This window comes from Spodoptera frugiperda, chromosome 29 (genome assembly GCF_023101765.2).
Source record: "Spodoptera frugiperda isolate SF20-4 chromosome 29, AGI-APGP_CSIRO_Sfru_2.0, whole genome shotgun sequence".
In the NCBI taxonomy this organism is placed as follows: domain Eukaryota; kingdom Metazoa; phylum Arthropoda; class Insecta; order Lepidoptera; family Noctuidae; genus Spodoptera; species Spodoptera frugiperda.
This window is the reverse complement of record NC_064240.1, coordinates 2,669,342-2,694,983: the sequence shown is the minus strand read 5'-3', so window position 1 is coordinate 2,694,983 and position 25,642 is coordinate 2,669,342. Positions and strand designations below refer to the sequence as shown.

The window sequence follows — 25,642 nt, the reverse complement described above, 5'->3', positions numbered from 1 at the left end:
AAACCTGAAATCGCGGACAACTATGAACCTACATTATGCACACTTTACAGTACGAGGTGTTGCGTACGAGTTATTTATACGTTGACGCCATCGAAACATTACTGTATTTAGCCATCTGATTGGTTGCTTAACTTGGAGCAGCCGAACTTCATAAATGTGTCGAACGAGTTAACGTAAAAAATTCACACTAGGCATTTAGGTAAGAAAATTAAAGTTTGATTCAATACAAAGATAGTAGCTATTGTTATACAAAATTGTATACTTTTTAACATACACGTGTATATAACATTAGCATAAGAATAGTTCTAAAAATTCAGCAAGAAAATAAACGAGTCAATATGTAAATTGAAAAAGGTCTACGTTTTGTACCTGAGTCGATAATATAGACCAAATACATCTAGGGCTGGCAGTTGTTCCAAAGTTTATAAATAGATGAGTGATAGGGTTCAGAAGTTATCAGGCACTTAGACCAATACCGGAGTGCGTAGGAAGCACTCAAATGTGCACACGTGTAAAATATTCTCATTAATGTAGAAACGCTTTGATCATTAATTATATTGTATGTGTTGTTTTAGATATTCTATATCTTAGTGTGGAGATACAAGGTTTGTGGTTCATTGTCATGATTGATTGTATTTACATTGATGTCTTTATTATTTACAATTTATTTTTCGAAGTCTTAATGATTACCCCGAGTGATAGTTACGTGCAACTGCTGAGCAACAGATTTGATTTCTAGGTTGAGCGAATTATTAGGCTGATAATTTAATCAGTATTTTTTATTTTTCGTATATAACACTTTGTTTTAAATCATGTTCGATGCATTGGAAAATATTTCCGCTTTATTAAATGAAACTAACATACAGCTAGTATTTATGTGTATTAGATTAATATATAACAATGAAAGAACAATAAGAAACTACTGTACAACTTGTCCCTGTTTATAGTATGAAGAGAAAACTTTGTAAATACTCCTTTAAGAGCATATTGCGAGCGCAGGGATTTGTGACTTCGAGGAGCTAAAGTTTATATGAAGATGGACTGGCTGAAAGCTAAAATGTATACTCGATGTTGCATTATAATGAAGCTAGTTTTCTACAAAAGATTTTGCTGTTTATATTGTAAAAATGTATGACATCAAAGTGTAATTTTCTAACTTTTGAACTTTATAATTTCCATGTGATGTTACGACTTGACACTAGGTAGTGAGATAATCCCGATTCGGAGCTGCGGACTACCTAGTGGGTTACCGGGGCTCCGGCTCGAAGAGCAGGAATGGGAACGGAGTAGTTTTTAGTCAGTAAGAGTCTGATACTCCGCTTCGTCTTACCTTAGGCGGGAAAAAGGCATTAGATGATTTTCCCCTACAAATAAATAGGTAGTGAGATAATGAAAAGCTTTTCGTTGCTATTCATTTTTCTCGAAACATCTGCCTTTGTTAATTTTGTGCACAAGTTTTTAAAAAAATGAATTTAAAAATGCTACGTTACAGCTTCAAAATTAAATACCACAATTCACGCTCCATTGCCCAAATCTTCATCAAACAAGTATTAATATATCCAATATTCTGCAGATCACACGCAAAAAACTGAAATCTAAAGAAAAGTAAACGAAAAGATGTGGATTTTTTATTCTTTAAACGTAACCTTTTTCCATTCTGAACATATTAAAGGTCCAGTTTGGAAATCTTGACGAAGGCCAACTCAGAAAAGGGTCAGGCGTTTCTAAATAGTTGGACATATTGAAAAAGGCAATGCTTACTCAACTTGATAGGCTAATACTCTTCAATAGAATGAAGATCTAGGCTCTTTAAGTTCGTTTGGGAACCTAAAATAACTTGGCACTTTAGATATTTGGAATGTAAGTGGTTAAGACTGCTAACCGATTTCGAAAATAGGAGGTTCTCAGTTTGACTACATACATAGTAGGTATGTATGTTTATGTGTGATTATTTCACGTTTCGCTGAACCGTCAACGAGAAGATTTTAGGGACAAACTTATAAAAAGAGGTGGTAAAAAAACTGAAAGTGGTTTCCTTTAAAAAAAAGTTTATTTATAAGACAACCTATCTTGAAACTTACCTATTGTTACGTGTCCAATGCTGCATGCAAATTAATCTACCAGACGGACATTATTGATAATCATACCAATAGAATTTCGGAATAGTATACGCCTTTATGCAGACTGATGAAATATCGTATTAAAGCCTACTTTACCAATGAAGCTAATTTCCGAATATAAGCAAGGGTTTTTAGAACGAAACTTTCATTAATAACGTAAATAGAGCCTACTGCCTACTATTAATGTATAGCTAGTGACAACCTCATATGACAAATGTGTCCTAGAAATAGTTCGGCCTTTTGACGAGCACTTAACTAACGATTCCGATGACGTCATCCTCATTAGGGATTAGTTCGAAATACGATGAAATTTGCTTTCCTAAAAGTTTTAGTTACGTTTAGTTAGATAAATTTAGGTATTTAAATAGAACTCGTCGTTGGTCGAGTGGGAATATACCGCTGCTGTGTAAAACTGGTGAGTGTGATTTCCAGGAATGATAAACATTACTGTGATATAATAATATTTAATTCCCGAAGGCGCGTATGCCCAAAACCACTTTCTCAACAGTCTGAGTTAACAATCAATCTGCTTACAATAAGACAGTACAGCTCATTAAGTTTTAAATAAACCAAACTAACGTTTGTGTTTATTTAAAACTTAATGAAATTTTCAAAGTTTTCCACTAGAGATGCTATGTTGATGCGGATGCGTTTGGGTTCCAGCTATCACAGTCATGGTACACATAGCTTAGCTCTGGTGGCTCTCTTTCTCTCTCTCTCTCTCTCTCTCTCTCTCTCTCTCTCTCTCTCTCTCTCGAGCTGCGCATCTTCCTCGCACAGCTACGTAGCTTAGCATCAATGCAAACGGTCAGATAGTTGCAAAGCTTAGCTATTACATCTTCGTAGCATAGCTACGCTACGTAGCTACATAGCAAATACTAAAAGTAGCTACACTACATAGCACATCTGTGCTGGAAAAACACCCTTACCCCCACAGCGCCAATTTGAACGCATCATCCATCAAAAGCTACCATTTAGCGCCAACACAGCATTAATAGTTAAAGTACGTATGTTAAAATTTACGATACCACATAATATAAAGGTTATGTACTCTTATACGTGCTATAAACGAGATAAGTACGGATCGTAGGGCCATGCAAATATTGGAGGTAACAAAGTTCGGTCGCTATCGTAAAATATTAGGTCCTTTATGAGACTTCTGTAGAACTAATGAAATAATGTTAGATACTAGTAGTTACATAGTAATGCTTTGTAGAGATGAGTGAGATATTTGTAAGTAATGTGTTAAGCATAATAATCAGTACAAAAAGCATTGATAGAGTAAGGTTGTCATGTGTTTCAGTACCCTTAGTACGAGTTTGTTTTACGTTCGGTGTTCTGATTGGTTGGTTTATTGGAACTGGAGCGATGTGATTAACATCGCCGAACACGGTCTCGTTTCGATCTCGTTCAATAGCAACAGAGGGTGTCATTAAGAGCCAATTCAATTCAATTGGATAGATGATATTGTTTATTTGGGTAAGAAAATAATCACAGAATAAAATTTTATTTTACAAGTTTGCCAGATAAATCAAGAACGATGAACAAATTCATTTGTAAACTAGATACCTAATTGTGTTAAAAAATATATTTATAATAGATACCTGGATAAAAATAACTAAAATGTTACAAAAAAAAACTCCACTTAATTTGCAACTTTATTAACCTTAAATTAAATAACGCCTCCGGGTTTTCATAAAAAAATAAATTAGATTTTAGTTTGGAAGTTCATAAAAAGTTACAATATTATCTTTTTATAACTTGGCATAAATTAATTTAGATACTCGTAGGCTGCTCCTTTACATTCAAGGTTTTTAAACATTTGCATATTTTTAGAAGTTTTCTTTTAACATGGCTCCTGCCAAAGGATGACACGCAAAATCGTGAAGCGTTCCACATTTTTGTCACTCCGGGGCAAGAGGTCTCGGTTTCGATTCCCTGGTCGGGCAAAGAATTGCTGGACATTTTTCGGTTTTTCGAAAATTTGTTAGTAGTAGCACGGAGTCGTAATTGTGCCTAGTATACGGCAATAGGCTCACCCCCTTTACATGGGACTTATAACAGATGGGGTAAAGTAGGTATACATTGTAGTGGCATTATGTGCACCTCTAAGCCTAGACCTCTAATAAGGAAACGTTACGTCATAGGAATGATCATTCAGCACCAAAAAAAATATCAAAACAGCCCCCAAACCAATATCTAAACGAGGTCAAGACACGCTCCGAAAATGTTTTTTAAATAAGTGACAACAAGAATAATTCAGCATACTACAAAGCCACTGTGATTAGGTACATTGTGACGTCATTCTAAGCATCTATTTGTTTCAGTTCAACACTTTTTCAATTTCAAACCGAGTGCGGTAGTGTGTGCGGAATGGACACGGATATGTGGTCGAGCCCACGCCGTCCCATTACAGGAACGGTACAGAAGTTACTGTTTATTTAACTTCTACAATTTACAACATTGTAACAATACATTTTTCTGCAAAGGCAAATCCGTTCGCTTTATTTTTAACCTACATAGTATGTTGTATGTTGTAACTTTGAACTAGGTAAAGATGAAATTAATTTAGCTTTGGCCATTGATTGTTTCACGTAATTTTGTATTATATTATAAAAGTTATCAGTAGTATTATTATGTCTTATAAATCGCCGAAATTTAATACAATATAATAAAACTTTTTTTAATAAAATCGAGTCGTCTTAAATTTATTTACCAGCTCAATTTTTTTTAACTTGGGTTGTATCCATGAAAACCGCATCAAAATCAGTTCAGCCCAACGCGAGATTATCGCGCACAAACATACAAACATACTGAGAACCTTCTCTTTTTTGAATTAGCTTAAAAAGGACCATAACTTCCGACAACCCCAACCAAATTATATTATCTGAACATAGACATAAAACTAAAAATCTACGCCATAAAGAATAACAAGATAAGAATTCTACTAGAAGTATTCTTTTGATTTTTCTTTATTGTGGGCACAGAATCTCACATTTTGTTTTGTTTTATAGTTGTTTAAGTTTAAGACTTAATTTTTGGAATATTCTATTAATTCAAATGGCCTTGAGAAAAACAGTTGATGAAATAAACTATCTACAGGAAAATGTGAAGAAACTGATAACCGACATACACCAATGCACACAGGAGCCAAGGAAATATGGTTCTTACAAGCTTTCAAAATGGAGTCTAAAGTCCCACTAGAGGATATAAAAACTTGTTTTACTCATACAATCCTTTTATGTTAACAATTTTTATACTTTTTTTGAAGACCGTTTCATGTTCATACTTTTACGCCTACGTGAGTCGTCTAGAGTGTGATTTTTCTTTTAATAGAGTTAAGTAAAGCATTTTCTTTACACCTGACTGACTTAATAGCTATTGTAAAAATAATAGGTGCTTTGTTGCTCCTTTGTACTCCTTTGTATCGCAGAGGTCGATGAACTTTTCCTTTTGAAATGAGTGTTTGATTCACTTTAGTCGTTGTTGCGTTGGTGTAGTGTTAAATACAGCTTACTATACATATAATGGATAGTAGCGTTTATTATATTGTGAGAATGACTAATGAAACTAAAGATAGATGTAGAGTTACTATAATATCAACTGTACGGTTGACGCTGTGGCGGGTTCGATACCGCATGGGATGCTCTTTGTTTATGTAAAATTGAATGTTTATAAACGCATTCACTATACAGGAGAATATCCAAAAGTGGGGCAACGTTATTCTAAAAAAAGCAAACTATTTATTTCATTTTTGCAGTAGCAGATTTTAAAATCTAAGATGAGACAACAAAAATATGTAAAAAATACATTATTATCTTATTAAAATCCATAAACCTGTCCAAAGAATTTGGATTTAAAACTAAAATATTTTTATGCAAAATTTAAAGGCTCAAAGACTATCCACTAATCCTAATCTCATCAAAGTGTGGTTTTTAAAAAATGGTCCCGGAGAGATCACGTCTAGGTCATTTGATTTATCTGCAGACATTTTTTGTTACTCTAGTCTAGTCATTCAGGCAGTTCTAAGGACCAATATCCAATAACTTTTTAGTGGTACTTAACATTTTGAAGGTATTTGCTATCCAAGCCCCCTATGTCTTGGCAACTGGCATAGTCAAGAACTTTCTATACTTATCTGCCTTTCAAGGTATATTATATTGAAAATTATCCTTATGATACCTAGGTATACCTCATCATCATTATCGCACTTAGTCTTCCACGTAGAACGACAAGCCGCCACCTGCATCCACTGGCTCCCCGCTACTCTGACGATGTCGTCAGTTCACTTAGTGGGAGGTCTACCCACGTTGCTTCTTCCAGTCCGCGGTCGCCACTTAGTCGACTTCCTGGCCCAGCGGCCGTCAGTCCTCCGAGCGTCTATTTTAAGGTATACCTACCTTATACAAAAAATACAAAAACAAAGCTAAATCAAATTACTCAATGACCTAAACCTCGTAAATCACAAGCATGGGGGCGAAACCGATTGTTAAAACAAATGGATTACGCTTTTAAAGGAAATAAAAAGTTGGGTCAAGTAACAAAAGTAGGCACAAGGAAGTTCAAACAATTTCGCAAACACTTCGAAAGACTCAAGTTTGGTAAAAAAAAGAATCCAGTTACTTAACGTAGAGAAAACACAGGAGGCCATTTTGAACGATGGAGTATAACAAAAATAGACTTATTTTCTGTATCTTCGCTTAGAAGTTTAGAACTAATAAAAGTCTAGTAAACAGTGAATATCAATAACACGTAAAAAAATATAAAATCTGTATTTCGCCACGTTAAAAACAGAGAGGTATACGGTACCAGAATCATGTCATTTGACGTTCTTTTGTCTCTGTCTACCTCAATAGACACAGGAAGATAGGCATGACGACGTATACCGTAATACGTATATTTCTGTATAAATTACGGGCATGTACAAATTTCGTATCCGTACATTTCATAACCGTATACGAACTGGCATAATTATCTTTTGACTCGACGAGACCACAGCTGGTAAATGTTTGTGAAAAAGTTAAGGGTAGCTCATTCATCTCTGCCGTGTAACTAGGCACTTACTTTGAGATCAGAATCTTGTATTTACATTACTCAATATACAATAAAGAATTACGTAATTTCATTATGAACTTGAAATAAGATGTTTTATATTGTTTTTATTGTTTTTCTCTGCATTTTTTCGCTTGATAGGTGGCGCTACTATCGATTATGGCTCAATAAAATTCAGTCAGTGTCATTATGTAGGTTTAATATATCAGTTGAACTTATTTATGGTTATATTATTTATTTTCTATTAAGTTATATATTATCATTTGGGGAGTGGGGAAAATTACTACATGACAAATACAAAACGAATATTTCTGAAATAGTCTTACTTCCTTATTTGATATAAGCTATAGTTTTATGTATGTACTCCAACTTAATTCCGTTTTAGATTAAAATACTGCCTCGTATCAGACCCATGTCTCAGCGTAAATCAACCAAGAAACTTCGGGTTACTCTTCGGGAGGAATTTAAACGAAAAAACAATTCTTTCAACGCAGATATTTCTTCTTCAAGTCCAGTTTTTGTTATTCAATCTAACTGATCATGAATTACTTCTTATCACAACTTGGGCGATTTGAATCTAATCTTTCTGCTTCGATGGGAAATAATTGATCACGGGAAAGTGCTTAATTCTAATAATAAACTGATAACGTATAGACAGTGTCATCATATTTTTAAGAATTATCGTTTTTATTATTAATTAAAATCATATCACCGAAGTTTTTTAAGAGAAACTAGTTATGTATTACGTTAAAATATTCCAGATTAGTCTTTGTCAATTACTATAAACCAGTCGTAAAATTATCCACACTATCTCTGGATGACTTATTGCATTTTGTACGAATATTTTTTCCCAACAATTTATCATGAAGAAGACTGAAGACTATAAACTCGGTAACATTCAAGTTCCCTTTCATTGCGTGGTAAAAATCCCACTTTTATAAGGCACTCCGGTAAAAGTGGTCTACCATGTATTTGCTCCACTTTTTTGCAACATAGCTTATCTTTTGTTGATCTTTTTACTGATTGTCTCCGGGCATGGTGGCTTATGTTTACTGTGGATCATGGATCTTGAGTTTATTTCCTGGGGGCAAGATTTGAGTGATGTGGACCCGAAAAATAGCTTTATGTAGGTAGCAATATGATTCCTAACTAATGCATTGGAAAAACGAAAAGGAAAGGAAAGGGTTTAGACAGAAAATAATAGTTACGTATTATGACGTTGGTAAACCACTTTTTCATAATATACGTTTTTTAAACTGACATGGTCACTAACACTAGTATTAGAACTCGAAACGGGATATTTGCAATGTTTTTCTATTTCGTAGTGTAGTAAAAAAGCCGATAGCACTTGTAAATCAAACAGAAAGGAGGTCAGCAGTCACTTGTCTCAATGATCGCCTCTCCGGGAATAGATTAGGTCCATTATTTCTCAATAGCCTACCGCCTAATAGGATGATTTGGTGAGACAAGTAGGGTGAGGAATCTCGCACAGATATGCGTATTGTGAGCAAATTTGAAATTGAACTCGTAGAAGTTTTAGTTATGGCCAACTATTAGTGAATTTGAAGAAAAGAAATGGTAATGGAATTGGTGTTGAAGATGAAGGAGACTACAATAATTGAGTTCGAATACTTTAAAATGTTTGATTGTTTGTGCGATATTTGAGAGATATACTCATAATTATACATTAACTACACACAAAGATTAAATATAAGTATATGAATAATTTTCTCTAACCAGAAAGAACTTAAACCCATTACAAAAAAAACCGGGACACTGCATTTAAGTGCTCTAACACTGCGGTTACCAAGAGCACTGCCTCCACCAATTTCCATAACAATTACATTAAAATGCCTTCTGAATGACCGTAATTTTTTTTTCAACACTGTCCAGGCATTAGGACCTCCATTGTCATCTAGAATTGCGTTGGATTAAAAGCATTTCCCTCACTGAACGTGATACCACAGTATTTTCACGTCCAAAATGGTTCCCGGTCCGGTCGTTTGATGTCTAAATATTTTCGGAAGCAATAATACAACGTGGAATGTGTTTACAGATAAACAAGCGCTAGTGTGTCAAATTGCCACTTATGAGATTTTCGGTGTGAAAATTTTCCGCTTTGTTAGTGGATTTTGTTTTTAGGTACACGCTTTTTGTTACCCTGGTACAATTTTCCGGAGTAGCGGACGGCCTAGCGGGTTTACTGGGGCTCCGGCTCGAAAAGCAGGAGTAGGAACGGGGTGGTTTTTAGTCAGTAAGAGTCTGACACTCCTTCTCGCCTCGCCCAAGGCGAGTGAAGAATAGGATGTCGTTTGGCCATATCGCCTGGTGATAAGCGATGATGTGGCCGACGATGGAGCACCTTTGACTTTTGGCTGCCTGGGACAGGTAAATTAATCTTGAAATTGTTATATCTTTGAATTTTCTTAGAAATGGATAGTGACCTCTGTTACTCTGAACCCATGACATAGCCATCAAAGAGCGGATTTACCTCAACACGCCAGTTCTGTGTAATACGTATCGTTTGCGTGTGTTCTGTTCGTGTTGGTTTAAGGTTAATACAATCTTATTAGGTACCTACATTCACTGAGTGTGTCTGTTTTTATGGAAATTAGGTACTCGCTCCAGATGCTTTTAGAATGTGTAGATGCGTATGTAAATAATTATGTGTGTAATACTTAAATGTGATATTAAAATGGTGATAACAAAGATGATGACTGCAAGGTTGGCGCGGTGGTTGGAGATTGCACGGAGCAACTCTTTGTGTGATCCACATATTGTTGTTTCGGGTCTAGGTGTCATGTGTATGTGAACTTGTGTGTTTGTAAACGCACCCACGATACATCAGAAAATAATTGAGTGGGTCGTGTTACTTTATATATAAAAAAAGTTTTTGTTCAAATACGAACGGTTTTAAATCAGACATCTAACGTGATATGGGTATTTTTGGCGGCACATTTTTTTCATCTTTCTTTCAGCACATTTTACTCACATCACTACATAGATTAGTATCGGTGGCAATGGTCTCATAGTTTCACAGTTTACCTATTACATCTTCGCAACATAGTTACATAGCACATCTTTGATAGAAAAGCACCCTAAAGTAGGTATTACAGATCATTTCCCCGGAGGACGGTAGCGGATAACATTACAAAGGAGATTTTTACGTTAAATATATCAAAATTGTAGCAAATTTCAGACTGTTTACTTTGAATATGCCATGTCACGTGGGGGCTAACATTTCGCCCCAGTTTACTGGTTTCTAGGAAGTCTAGGGGTACCTAAACTGGTACAGTTTAGTTCTTGTATAGCCTGGAGCGTCCAGTAATCTCGTTACCAGCTTTTGTCTTAGTTCGCTTCCTGTCAGAAATTCTGTTAAACGAACATCGGTTTGACAATTTAAATTGTTTGATGTTAAATATCCACTAGAGTTACTTGCTCAAGTTTCGTCGTAAATTAAAATATTTTCCTATGATATTCTTGAAGATTTGAATTTCTTTCCCAGTATCTAAGTGAACAATAAATAAAAACATAATCTTGTTACTAGACATCAAATCTCTTGATCCTTAACACGTTATCCTCCGTTCTCAAGTTGATAAGTACTATTTGGATTTATATGACATCAAAAACGTATCTATCTATAGCTATGAGTGCGAATGATTCAATTCTAGAGATTTCGACACAAGTATGAATAAAGTCACTACTATCAAAGTCCTCATGAAGAATGTTATGGAACGTACTTTTGTCTGCCCGGCCCCTTATTGCTGTTAACTCATGTAAAACAATTTTATTATGTAGATAGCAATCTTGAGCCTCCCTCTATGTCTCATTCTTTGTCCATAAAACTGTGAAATAGAAACATTCTTGTTATACGAAGGATTTTTGCATGAAATAACGTTCTATTTGAGATATTTCGAGTCAAAAGATGTTTTTACCTTTGTCTTTAGTTCGGTATTTTGTTTCAGTAGGAGAAAAGCTTCTTAGGTCTTAGGTATTATTCTAATCCCTAACTAATGATGTAAATGTCAGAGAGGATTGCTTTATTTTTGTTACATCTTTGCTTGAATTGGGCATAGAATTTTAAACCTGGAGCTCAATAGACAAAAACGGATAATGTCGTGGTGCCCTGGAGGACACCACTGTAAGACAAGCAGAGCTTGAGCAAGCGTGGTGATTAATGCTCAAAACCTTCTCCGTGCTAGCAAAGGCCTTTGGTCAGTAGTGGCCACTTATAGGCTGTTGATGATGATGATGAAACTTCGACAACATCTACGAATCTCTTCAAGCAATGAAAGGCATATACATATATCATCGTATTTCAATTACTATTCAGTCGAAAGGTCACACACTGATTAAACATGATATCTCGTAAACCATTAGACATTTATGAAGCACTTTAGTAAGCGGTAATTAATATGTAGGAGACGTCGTCAGCCAAGGAATTCTTGAAATTCTCGTAGGAACAGGAAAAACGGGAACTTCCCACACAAAGTGCTTGTAATTAATTAATTCTTCTTTCCTCTGAATTGTGGTAGGTTGTAGTCAGCAGTGCATTAATCAGAGATCTTTAGTAAGTAGATACTGTGTCAGGTCGGGTTATTTTGACCCACTGGGATAACTTTGATCCAAATCCTATAACCTATAGGAATCCGGAACTAAGTGTCTTTCATTGGTCTAAAAGTTTGGGTCAAAATTACCCGGTAGGGTCAAACAAACCCGATTTTACGGTAGCAAATTGACATAGGTAATGACAAAGTTTTTTAATAAAGAAAGTTACGAATATTTAAAATGTCTCACGCTAAGATTTTTCCTATATCGTGTGTGCATTCGTAGATCACACAAATATTTTTTCAAGTGCGGTGCCGGTGCGGGTGCCTTTTGGTGGGTTAGGAATTGAAGGGTTATTGGGGAATGGAAAGATTGGGAAAGGGGGTAATTGGGCCTCCGGTAACCTCACTCACACAACGGAAGCGTTGTTTCACGTCGCTTTTCAGCGAAACCGTGGTATCACTCCGGTCGAGCCAGCCCATTCGTGCCGAAGCATGGCTCTCCCACACTTCAATGTTATATTATTTCACTTATTCACTTAGCTACCCCGACATAAATTTTCCAAAACGATGAAGGTCAAAGTGAATAGCGCTCAACGGGTATTTAATTACGGCACATTTTTCTAGATCCCACCATTTCCCCATTCATGGTAAAAATGTCAAGCTGTAGATATTCAAAATGGGTGCTGTAACAATTCATTTGATCGTGACCCTTTGTCTTTCCCTCCAAACGTTTCCTTGAATAATTGCAAGGATCATTTAATTTAGGAAGGAACTGCCAGAAATCTTCTGACCCGTAAAAAGTTGTGAATTTTTATAGCAATCCAAGTCGTATATTTTTGTTAAACGGGTGATCCGAAAACTTTTTGATTATATCGAGAAGTTATCTTGGAGGGATATGCATTTTATTTGATCGGATAGGAAATAGATATCTATAAAAAGAACAAGAATGTTTACAAAATACGTACCACATCCGTGACAATAATTTACTTATGGCCGTTTTCACAAATCACATCTAAACTGTGACTTATAATGTTAGGTATCACTTATAGTGTGGTAAAAATAAAAACCGGCCAAGTGCGAGTCGGACTCGCCCATGAAGGGTTCCGTAACAGCAAATAGATGACATAATATAAAAGTTGTAAAATAACTTGGTTTTACCTAGTGTTTGTATGAACGACAAAGTTATATTTGCGGTTTTTGAAAATGTTTTATTTCTTAAAAACTAATAATGATATCTCGTTCAAACCAATTTTCGTTGTTAGTTTCCATTGAAATCTACAGCATATATTTTTTTCAGTTTTTCCACTCTCTTATTTTAAAAGTTAGAGGGGGGGGGACACTAATTTTTCCACTTTGGAAGCGTCTAACTTTCAAACGATTGATTTTGACGAAAAGTGGTTTTAGAAACCTTAATGTCTTTTTTAAAGACCTATCCATAGACACCCATCACGGATATGTTAGCTAAAAAAATTTTTTTTTTTTAATCAGTTCCATGTATGGAGTGCCCCCCGTAAATTTTTAAATTTATTTATTTTTATTCAAAATTCGAATAGCGGTTACCAAAATACATCATCCTACAAAGTTTCAACTATGTATATATGTGGCTGTGACATACGGATGGACGGACAGACAGACGGACAGACAGACATGACGAATCTATAAGGGTTCCGTTTTTTGCCATTTGGCTACGGAACCCTAAAAATGGTGTTAAAGGTGATTATATTAACTTATGGGTTTTTTAATTTAGGTTCAAACAAGCATTAATAAAGGTACTTTTTCTGTCTGTTTCGCTAATTAATTATTATATGGGAGAATAAACCACACGTAGCAAAATAAAATATTTGATTGAATATTCATAAATTAGTAACAGTAAAAAGTGCAATATAAGCTGATTTTATGGGCTATAGACTGCTTATGAATACTTATAAAGCAATACAAATAAGTAATAAAAGCGAAGTACCTATCGTTGAAGAAACTAATTTCAGTAAGTCACCTCTATCGTCAGATATTAGATACTTAAATAGTACGTACACAGATGGACTCTTCTTTTTACCCGACTACGCCAGAAGGATGTTTTTCGAGTGTATGTATGTATGTATGTATGTATGTATAATTGTTTGGCACGCTCTGCAGCCTAAACGGCTTGATGGATTTTGGCTTGAGAGGTGTCGTTGGATTCGTATTTACTGTGAGAGTGACACTGGATATATCAAAATAATAAAAAAACAAAATGGCGGATTTTTGGCGCCAAATTCGAATATTGCTCAGTCTCTAGCCTGAACGGCTTGATGGATTTTGGCTTGAGAGGTGTCGTTAGATTCGTATTTACTGTGAGAGTGACACTAGATATATCAAAATATAAAAATAATAAAACTAAAAGAAAATAAAATAAAAAAGGTAATTTAAAAAACTAAAAAACCCGACTGCGTTTCTTTATAATATGAAAATGAAAAAACTCTAAAACAAGAAAATCATCGTAAAATTGAAGCAGTCGGGACCCATTCTAGAAAGCCAGCCGTATGTGCCCTTCATATTTAGAATGGGTCCCGACTGCTTAAATTTTACGATGATTTTCTTGTTTAAGGGTTTTTTTCATTTGCATATTATAAAGAAACGCAGTCGGGTTTTTTAGTTTTTTAAATTACGTTTTTTCTAGATGTGTTGCCATATGGCCTTAAATTTATCTCTCTCTTTTATTCCGTTAATTGTGTAACTTGTTGAGCATTTTCGTCTCGAATTTATAGTTAAATAGTATCGAGGTTGAATCAAAACTTTAAATATTGCAATATTTCAAATGGCTATTCTGTCAGTTTGGCTTAAAACTGTGGAATGAGCTGTCGTCGGCGGTATTTCCGAACCGATACGACCTTCAAGAAAAGAGAATACTCCTTTTTAAAAAGCCGGCAACGCACCTGTGCCTCCCTCTGGTGTTGCGGGTGTCCATGGGCGGCGCTGATCGCTTACCATCAGGTGACTCGTTAGCCACCTATTCCATAATGTTATGTTACGAAGTATTGACTCCAGTCTACACCTACTCAGAATAAAATGCGTGCTGCTACACAGTGAAATAACAGAAAATAATTACTCAAATATGAAAAATCAGCGCAAAATTAATAACATTGCCATAACGGGGAATAAATTGAGGGAAAGTGGAGAGGCGACGTATTGCGATCACGTCCATACAGTTGGTCACGGGCGCGCGTGACAACGCATATGGAAACGGAAAGAAATCATTTATTTATTATGAGGAAGTTTTACCTAATGCATTCAATGTAGGACAAGTAATTATAGTACTTGATTCTTTTTTTTTAATGGGACTAACCCGCCCGTGTCCTCCTATGTCGCTGCAACCTCCCTTACCGCTGCGACTAATGTAGGCTAGGATCGACAGTAGATATAACTATAAAAACACCGGAACACTGAAGTCCGTGAATGACTGTCTTGGATCCCGCAACGAAATGAATCAGAAGATAATATTATTAGAAGAGAATAAAAAGAAAACGATAGTTTACTTGATTCTTAATAATATTGTATTTATTTTTTAAGCTAGGAGCCGAAAATTGGACGAGGTTTGCCTGTCTATTATATGAAAATCCACTCTCAGGGGTCCAGTCCAGTATGAACTTGTGTTTAGAGGTCGACTTAACACCATTGAGCAAAATTTTATTTGGAGGCCGTGAGGCCGATAGTGGGCTAAACGGAATATCTCAGTTATTTTTATTTTTAAAACAAAAATACAATAAAGGATCCACATTTGTCCATCAATATAAAATCTCATTAATAAGTTTGATTGCGTGAACGCGTTAATCGCCGGAACGGCTAATTCTTTTTGAGTTTGAAAGTCCATTTGTCGTGGAACGCCATAGAGTAGTAACCGCATGAAAGTACCAAATGTGTTGATAAATCCGCCTACAATTTTTCATAGCCAACAATTCGTGACAGAAAATAAATTCACGAAAGTTCTTAGAAAACTCACTTGTGAGATTTAATGGTCTCGTTGTTGGTTGAAAACTCGAGAGAGTAATACAGTTTTGATTTATTATATTACCCACGAAAATGGTAAAAAAAGAAAGAAATGTTAGACTGCACTACTAGAAAAAGGCTTACGTTTGTTGTGAATAATATCTACAGACGTAGAGCCTTTAGGACGTAAAAGTAAAGAAAAAGACATTAGATAAATACAAAACATAACACAAGTAGGAAAGTAGATGGTAAACTAAATACTATACTTAATGGCATAAGTATTTATTGCGCACTAGACTTGGGAATAGGAGATTGAGAATTTGGAGATTGGAGATTGGAGATTGGCGATTAGAGATTGGTGATTAGAGATTAGAGATTGGAGATTGAAGAATGGAGATTGGAAATTAGGGAATCGTTTGGGGATTGGACCTCAAATAACCTCGAACACGAAACATAGCGCATTGTTGAGTTGAATATGTTTTATCCACTTCACACTATCCGTTAAAATGTACGTACCAGGAAACTTTGCGAGAATTTCCCCTCATAAATACGGCAACAGGGAGGTAATATAAATAGTTTATAAATTAATGAAGTATGAAGCTGGCTACATCAATATTGTATTGGCTTTGGCTCGTGTGGATACTAAACTTTACCGTGCAACGTAGCCGCGAATACGATGAACTTAGTTTTAATTTTACGGGAATTTAGGGACTGTATTGTGACAGTATCGTAGCGTCACGCCTTTTATCCCAGAAGTGGTAGGCAGAGGTGCACATTACATTATTATATATTGTGATATTGTTTTTAATTATACAAATTAGAGTTACAAATTAGATTTCATTAATTATTTGAAGAAAACTTCGCTTAAAAATATAAATATTAATACTAAAAATCTTCTTTCATCTTGCAACATCTTTGAATACTCAAGTTTCTTATCGCGGAAATAGTTTCAGTTCTTACAGGCAGGCTGTTGAAAACATAACTTTAAAATAAAAAAAACAACAATGAAGTTAAGATTTTAATATCAAAATGCTTTAATATTATGTAATAATGATTTTAATTTCAATAAATTGCGAAAATGCTAATTAAATTATATTAAACTCACACACACGTTTTAATAAAATCGTAATTTCACAAGACATACGATAATGAAAATGTCTTGAAAATTGTAATGTCGCGTATCCGTATCATGAAAGTAGGTACCTTCTCAATTTAATCTGGTTTGCCTCTGTACCAAAATCCTTAAGATCCTATTAACATCAGTCTACTTTTCATTCCCCGAATCAAAGGTAAATAAACAAGAAAATCAAAGAGACGATTTGTAATCACACTTTCTGTAATTATTATCTGGAATCTGACATTTTCCCTATCAAAAACATAAGATACGATCTTGAGTTTTCCATTTACCGTTTGCGGCGGGAAAATTGAGAATGAGTTCCTCAAAAACAGAATTTATTAAGAAATATAAAACCTTATCGCATTGATACTGGCCAGTTGAAATGAAAAAAAAATACAGGATGCCATTTTCATCTACAAAAAAATAATAAAATAAAAATAAAATCTAATGGCATTTTATAATTTTTTCGGCACAATTCAGCCAGTGTCACACACAATTTTACAATAAATCCTTTTTTGCCTTAAAATTTATTCAACTTTTTAAAATTTTTGCACCTAATTATTATTTTTATGATGTTTAATGTAAACGATGTTAATTTAATTTGATTAATTACAAGAAATTCTCAATTACATTACATACAAAGTGCAATAGACGCTAGACACATACGTGAGTAATTAAATTTCCATTAGTAGTGGGTATGTGATTATTTTTAATTTGTATTCTAGTGGCATAGAGGGAACACATGACCGTCTCATGCAATTTTTATAATTTGCCTTAACTCTCGTATCGCGAAGGTGACTGACCGGTATATCCTACTGAAAGCACATTTTCATGGTTTTACTTTTCAACCAATCAAATTTAATAGGTGATGATGGTTTCATAAGACGACATCAGATGGAAACATAAGAGAAATAAATCTTTACACAATACGGTAGTTTCCTTAGAGTCTAATTCAATACTTTTATCAAAAAGTCAAAAACGATACTATTCAATGAATTTTGTAGGAGATCGCAACTTATGACGTCATATTTTTTTTACGTCAAATAGCATACTTACTCTAAAATTTGCTAGAAAAATTGTATGAGTATATCGTCACATTAATGAATGAAAGTACGATTATTTTGGGATATTTTATTATATTGAAATGTCAAAATAATTTATTTTTGACCTAGGAAACTACCCAATTGTAACCTACTTGCAAAAATAAATGTCATTTATACAGGATATTGGACAGGATACTTCTTTTCAAACTCATTCAATAATGACAAAACTGAATCACATAAAATAAACATATTTTTATTTATCAATTCAAACATAAACATTGTTATCAATATAGGCTTATCATTCAATGTAAAATAATTTATAATAATGAATGACAGTACCATAATTATGTATTATGCTTTTATTAATATAATGCGTTATAAATAAATACTGTTCATGACCCGATTTCGATAAATTTATCTACACACTACTTTCAATTAAAGGATATATTGAAAGGGCACATATTAAACGTTGCATATAATTTACACCATTTTATTATGGAATACGCATGTAATCGATCAGACGTATCATCTGATGGTAAGCAATCCCCTGAAAACATAGAGCAAGGTAAACGAAAACGAAACGAGAGCGCGTTCTGCAGTCTGATTGGCCGGTGCGAATGGATCAATCAGCAGGAGTAGGAACGGGGTGGTTTTTAGTCAGTAAGAGTTTGACACTTCCTCACGCCTCGTCCAAGGCGGGAGAAGACATTGGATGATTTTCCCCCTCGAAAAAAAAGAGTACTGTTATTTTTTCGTGACGTAAACATTGCTCAATTGGAATCGCAATTTCAAAAAATATTAAGAAATATCCTTAATTCCTCGCATTGTACAGAAAATATAATGTTTTACGGACCATTAAATCTTTTCCGCCTTCAAGGGAAACTCGGCGTGAACGTAAATTTCATAAACCCACCCTCCCCATATTTTTTAAATGAGATATCTGTCACTCACGGAATCCGAAAGGTGTATGTTTGTTGAGGGAGAAGGAATAAATCGATTTATCTATTGCGAATGACAGTTTCATTTTCAACCAATAAAGTCAACTTAGTTTCTTCGTTTTTTTATTTTATTTTAAGCCAGTGCTTAACCTGTTAGCATTGTGTATAGCTGTGCTGAGAAGGTTACAAATCTCAATCTCAATCTCCAAATTTCCAATATCTAAATTACCAATCTCTAATTCCCAGGTCTAGAACGCAATATATAATTTAAATGATTGATGCGGCCCATATAGGCACATAAACATCCGCAACACAGGATGAGTAACAAGTGCTTTGACTGACTTCTTGAGAGGGGCTGTTCGTTTCACGCCGGTATTCTGTGAGGCACTCAGGTATCACTCCGGTTGATTTGACGCAATTGGTTTGCCCAAACAATAAAAAAATAGCTAGCAAGCAAACAAACAAACAATAAATAGCATATTTTACCGCCGTGACAGAGCTGATGACAAATGTATTATTCGATTCACTGCTTAAAATATAAATACACATTTAAGTACAATTAATTTGTAGCTGCTAAAATTGTATTTGTCAAATAAAAATATTAAGATGGCTAATCCAAACTTGAAATGTACAATGAATTTGCGAACCTGCTACTGCCAGTTTATCATAATATTTGCTAAAACTTAACTAAATGGAATTACATTAAACAATCGCGTAAATTGTATTTGAAAGTTGACATCATTGTTAGCAGCTTAAATCTTGATTTAGGTGTCCATTTTAGTACTAATTGTATTTAAGGAGACAGAAATATTTTGACTGCCTCGTTGGTCGCAAGTGCGACTGCCGGGCAAAGGGTCTTGGGTTCGATTTGAGCAAAGTATTGTTGGGCTTTTTTCGTTTATTCAGAAATTTCTCAGTAGTAGCACGGAGTCTGGAAATGTGTCTGATATATGGCAATAGGCTCACCACCTATTATATGGGACTTACAACATAAATTATGAAAAGTGGGTACTGGATGTACATTGTACAGTGGCATTACGTGACATAATGTGCATCTCTGCCTAACCCTTCGGGGATAAAAGGCGTGACGATATATAAAAAAGAAATATTTTAGTCCATCTTATTTAATTTTATAAGTTAAGGAACTTAGGAAAGACCTGAATAGATGTCCCAAGGGCATAAAAGTATCACGTTGACTGTTATAGCTCTAGTCTTACAAAAGATTTATTTTTGTTATTTTTACTAATCTTTTATTTTTAGGATAAGCCTGTCTGTAGATATTTTTGACACGTTAACCTTAACTAACAATAGCTGTCGACACCGTCTAGTAAATTACAAATATAATGGCATCATACAATCAATATTAAGATTATTTTGTGTTAAGTTTAAATTGACCACCCAGGGCTTAGTACGAGTTTGTTTTACGTTTAACGAGAGTGCGTCCAGCGCTTTGATTGGTTGGTACATTCGTACCGGCCTATCAATCTCGTTTCGTTTTCATTCAATGTAAATCAAACTCGTAGTAAGAGTACAGATCGCATTGCCAATTCGAAACATTTGAAGTGAACTCGATCGCCCGTCATTGGTCGAGATTATTCTCACAACCAATGATATGGCGGACCGCGATCGAGCTCACTTCGAATGTTTTGAATTGACAATTACAGAATAGCTTAACAGTATCGTAATACCTGTATGCTCGTTGAACACATCTGTCTCAACTTTCACATTGCTCCGTTTCTCCGTTTGATGTCGTATCAAACAAAATTATAAATGGATTAATTTACAACACTCCGTGAGAAATTATTTGCAGACACAACAACAGTGCTGAAATAACTGCACAGTTGCACACAATTTGGCATTGTGTTCTGTGCAGGCGTCGCGTCGCTTCCACCGCGGCGCAATCTACAAACAACACGACACAGTATGAGGGTTCCGTAACAAATATGTAAATGCAACATTCAAGCAAAAGTTTTCTCATAAGTATACACTAACTCTACACCGTGATTTCACCCGTGTGATATTTAAAACAATATTGTGTAATAACTTTTTTTTTATAACTTCACGCCTTAATCCCCGGCAGAGGCGCACATAAAAAAAAGTCAAAATTATTTATTTCAAATAGACCAGGAAAGCACTTTTGAACGTCAAAATGCCAATGTACACCCACATTTCACAATTTATGTTGTAAGTCCCATGAAATAGGTGGTGAGCCTATTGCCATATACCGGGCACATTTCCAGACTCCGTGCTACCACTGAGAAATTTTCGAAAAACTGAAAAAAGCCTAGTACCTAATACTTCGCCCAGTAATATTGTGTAATAATTAATGATTATTATTTCTGTATTTTAGTATCATATGAGTATATATGTACGAGTATTATGTATGTACATGTTTTCCTGCAAAGGTAGGCTGAGTTTTATTTGCTATAAATCTCAGTCCGGACTGAGATTGATATAAAGGACAGGCCTATTGCCGTAAACTGGGCACGGTTCCAAATTCATAACATAATACCTTTCCGGAAGGATTGGCAAAAATACACGTACTCTATGTGACCATTTTTATGTTTAGTGACTTAATAGACCTGAGCTTATTATACACCATGAAACAATTTACGTCTCATTTCATTGTTAATAGAATTTGAATAAACAAAGAATAGTTAGTTTTCTCAACAGTGACAACGAAGACCCCTTACTCAGCTTTTCAGCAAAAATGACCACTCTACTAAATAGGTAGTAAAATTGTGGAGTTAGGCTCCACGAAATATTCTGAAACCAAAAAAAGCCGCATCCAAGAGCGGCGATTTGATCTACCTTATCAGCTGCAAGACGTTTACTGACTTATCATTAGATGACCCGTCTACTCATTTAATCCCATCCCATTTTTTTTGTAAAGTCATCCAATGACTTCCCTTGGTGAGGCGGGAGGGAATGTCAGACTGTTACTGACTTAAAACCAAGACCACTTTCCAACTCCTGCTTTGAGCAGGAGTTCCGGTAACCTGTTACATTGTCCGCAGCTCTTCCATCCATAAAAAAAACAATGCACTATGTATTTATGTGCATACATAGTTACATACAAATGTGCGTCCGTTATCCGGATTGTTACGCTCATAAGAGCGGAGTTAGTAGAATTACAATATGACCAGCGCGTGAGTGTTTACACACGTGATAACGCTTATCTACTCAAGTGTACTTGTGAGTTAGATTTAATAAAATCCTGTATTAGAAATTGTTAATTTTAAATTGATTAATTTATTTACAGTGTAGCGTGGGAGTATTGAAAATGGATTCAGAATAAGACTCTCTAAGACCTTGAAAATGATAATACAATGATAACGCTTAAGACTTCTAAGTACAGTAAACTTATTTCTATTATTATATTTTAATGGTAATTTTACATTATATTTCTGTTGGTAATATTATAGGTACTTTTATTAAGAGGAATAAGGAGGGAGACCCATACAATGATGACATGATCATACAGCGCATTTAACGGAATTAATTTAGTTGGAAGCTACATTCTGTACGCATAAAAAAAAATTGAAAGAAGAACACCTTTTTACTAGATGAATTGTAGCAATATTGCGTCATCACTTAAAGCTGGTATTCTGTGATAGACTGGTATTCCCCTGTCGAGCCAGCTCATTCAAGTTGCATTAAATAGCTACATATAAGTACAGGGTGTAAAAGGAACGCTCCCAAACGCCGCTAACAGATGATGGTAAAAAACGAGTTTTATTTTCAAAAAATTAACGAAATAATTTGGTTAAGCCTGACGTTACATGAATAACACGAAATAGGGAGGGAGGCTCCTAAAATTATGGCATGGTCATACAGAGCATGTAACGGAATTAATTTAGCTTATAGCTACATTTTGTGCGCATAAAAAAAATAATGAAAGAAGATCACCTTTTTACCAGATGAATTGTAGCAACATTGCGTCATCATTTAAAGCTGGTATTCTGTGATAGAGTGGTATTCCCCTGTCGAGCCAGCTCATTCAAGTTGCATTAAATAGCTACATATAAGTACAGGGTGTAAATGGAACGCTCCGTAATATTAGCGATTGACCCCTGTAATGTTGTGATACGTTTGTATGATTTAAAATCAAGAACCATGCGACATAAGTTTGGGTACCAATTTTTTTAAACATATTTTGAGCCGAAACTTTGTGTAGAGATTCTATTCAACCTGTATTCTTCAGTGCTTCTTGATGTATATGGGTATTTTGTTACACCCTGTATAAGCTTTCCCTCTTTAGTAAATATTAGTTGGAAACAATCGCAATTGCAATTGGCTATTTTAAGAAATATTGAAATCTCTATAGTTAGAACTTTCACTGAGTTTTTACGGGGAATACTCGTAATTTTTTGAAACAATCAGAAAATTCTTCTTAAGAATAATACTATTCTTCGTTGTAGAATAAATGATTACACTGCTTTTCAGGTTTACAAACTAAATCCCTACCTGAATCAACTTCCAGGATTGAATGTAGGATTGTAGAATGGAAACCTAGATTGATCGACAAAAGTTTTTACAGATTAATCTTTGCCGGAGCGTAGTTCTATCAAAACGATTGTCGTCAGCGTTTTCATCTCAGTTCCTATCCAACTATTGCTGGCACAAAAATGAATGAACTGACATTCAACCATTGTTTCTTTTGGTTACTGTATGAATGTGAATTGTGTATTTTTTTAAATGTCACATGGAACAGATATTTTGTTAGTCGTTTTTTATTTTTGTTTAAAAATAAAATGCCTTTTGATTGTCACAACGTGACGTATAAGCGTGATAACGTTTGAATGATGTCAAAATTGCCTACAGAATTACTTTCCTAACAAAACTATTTTCATTCGGTATATCTACGAATATCATGAGGATTAGTCCCACAGTGAGATGCGAACAGAAATAACAATGTTACGGATTAACAAAGGTAGAAAGGGACAAAGCTATTCTTTACAATACGAGTGAAAAGAAATAGCAACAAAGAACTAAACAAAATAGCAGACGCTTTACAAAACAATGCCGCAATAGACCCCGGAAGGGAACCACACACCTATACACGTAGAAGATAGATAAGAAGCTCCTAAGGAAATCTTTATATCCGTGTTACCCGACACGCGAATATCCGCGGCGTTACCAATAAAATTATCATAATTGAGTCGATACTCCTGAATCTTTTCTCTGTACGAGTCTTAACTTGCTCCGTATTGAAAAAACCGCCTCACGCCGCCGCAACAGCTTGCCTTTATTAACTTTGTATCCCTTCTATTAATAAAAAAGAAGAACAAACATTAAAAATTCTAAACAAACTTAGGCAACCCTTGAAAGCTAGCCCAAATAAAATCGTTTCTAAAATTAATTAAATGGAACGTAGAAAACTAAATACGTTTTTTAGTAAATAATTGAATTTACTATGACTAGACCTTGTAGATACAAAATTAAATGTTCTGTTTACGTAAAATAAATAATATTAAGGCACACTCATATTGGGTTACGTTTTCATGTTAAATAGATTCATTAAAATAATTATCTAAATCCATTGTTATGTTTCGTTATCTGACTCCCAAAAATTAACGCACGTGAAGGTTAGATTTTGACGTTTGCGCGAATCCATGTTCGAAACTCAAATCGCGATCAGAGAGCGCCGGGTCAGCAGTGTCACTCCGGCGTAGCACTCATGTACACGAGTCGAGCGTCGCGGCCGGCTGTACGCACCACTATCGCAGCCGACGAAAAAGTTATATTAAAAAAAATAAGCTGTAAATTTTAATCTGTGGGCAATATGGCGTGATTTTATTGCGCGAAAATTATAATAATTGTGAATGACGATGTGAAAACATTATGTGGTAAAAGTTTTAAATTAGTTTCAAAGTGATTTTTTAAGAATATTTTGAGTTTATTTTAATTAACTATTGATGTATTTAGAGCAGTGAAATATAAAATAGAGTTTAGTAATTAATTTATGATTATAATTATTCAAATATCTATATTAAATTTAAGAATTATTACAATGAAATGGTGGATGGGATAACAAAGTGTTAGTGAATTTGTTTCTTCGAAAAAAAATCTTATCGTCTGGTAAGTATTGTATATGTATTTAATTAATTTTATGTAAACATAATTATTTATTTATTACATTTACACCTAATATTTTTTATGTTTATAAATTAGTAGAAAAACAAGAAGAAAAATGTTTATCTATATTTAATTCTAACACTACTAGTATTTACTTATAGGCATTATAATATTTTGCAAAGATTTTATCTACTACGTGAACGCACAATTCCTCCATATAAGGAAATAACACATTATCTGAAGATCAATAAAAAACATTATTTAATATTAGGTACCTACTGTCGCCGGTACATTAATGATAACTAGACGATAAATAATTTTAATTTATTGTAGTAAAGTTTCATATTAAATAAAGTCCAATTTATTAATAAACTCCCAAAACGGAATAAAAATCCTGTCATTGGCAGACAATTCGTAAAAAGGTTCGTAACTGCGCTGAAAAAAAAAACACAACCTTTTTAAAAAAAAACACGCAATTTTTACGAATCACAGTTTGAAAAAATAAATGTAATAATTCTAAATAAGTACGGGAAGCATTATAATTTATTCTTGCGTGCAAAACGTGACTGTTGGAAGCCGGATTAAGCTAAATTTGGAAAATATACGTCACAAACTAACATCACGACTTTTAATCGTCGAAAGGGTGCTCAGAGTTCAATAGACATATTCAATGTAATAGAACACATATTTTTCACCAGATATATTAAGTGTCACATGTAAAAGGAGGTTGCCAAACTGTAGAACTACAGACTTCGTACTATTACGTCACAAAATGGAAGGT

At 34.6% G+C, this 25,642-nt stretch overlaps 1 protein-coding gene across 4 annotated transcripts in view; it reads left to right on the top strand.

The window, feature by feature from the left end:
• Positions 1-24,427: 24,427 nt before the first annotated feature.
• LOC118281565 (tachykinin-like peptides receptor 99D) overlaps positions 24,428-25,642 on the top strand; it is a 159,636-nt gene continuing 158,421 nt past the window's right edge. For all 4 annotated transcript variants that reach the window (XM_050706425.1, XM_050706422.1, XM_050706423.1 and 1 more), the window contains exon 1: positions 24,428-24,864. The gene's annotated coding sequence lies outside the window, so the exon portion shown is untranslated. The remainder of the gene's footprint in view (positions 24,865-25,642) is intronic.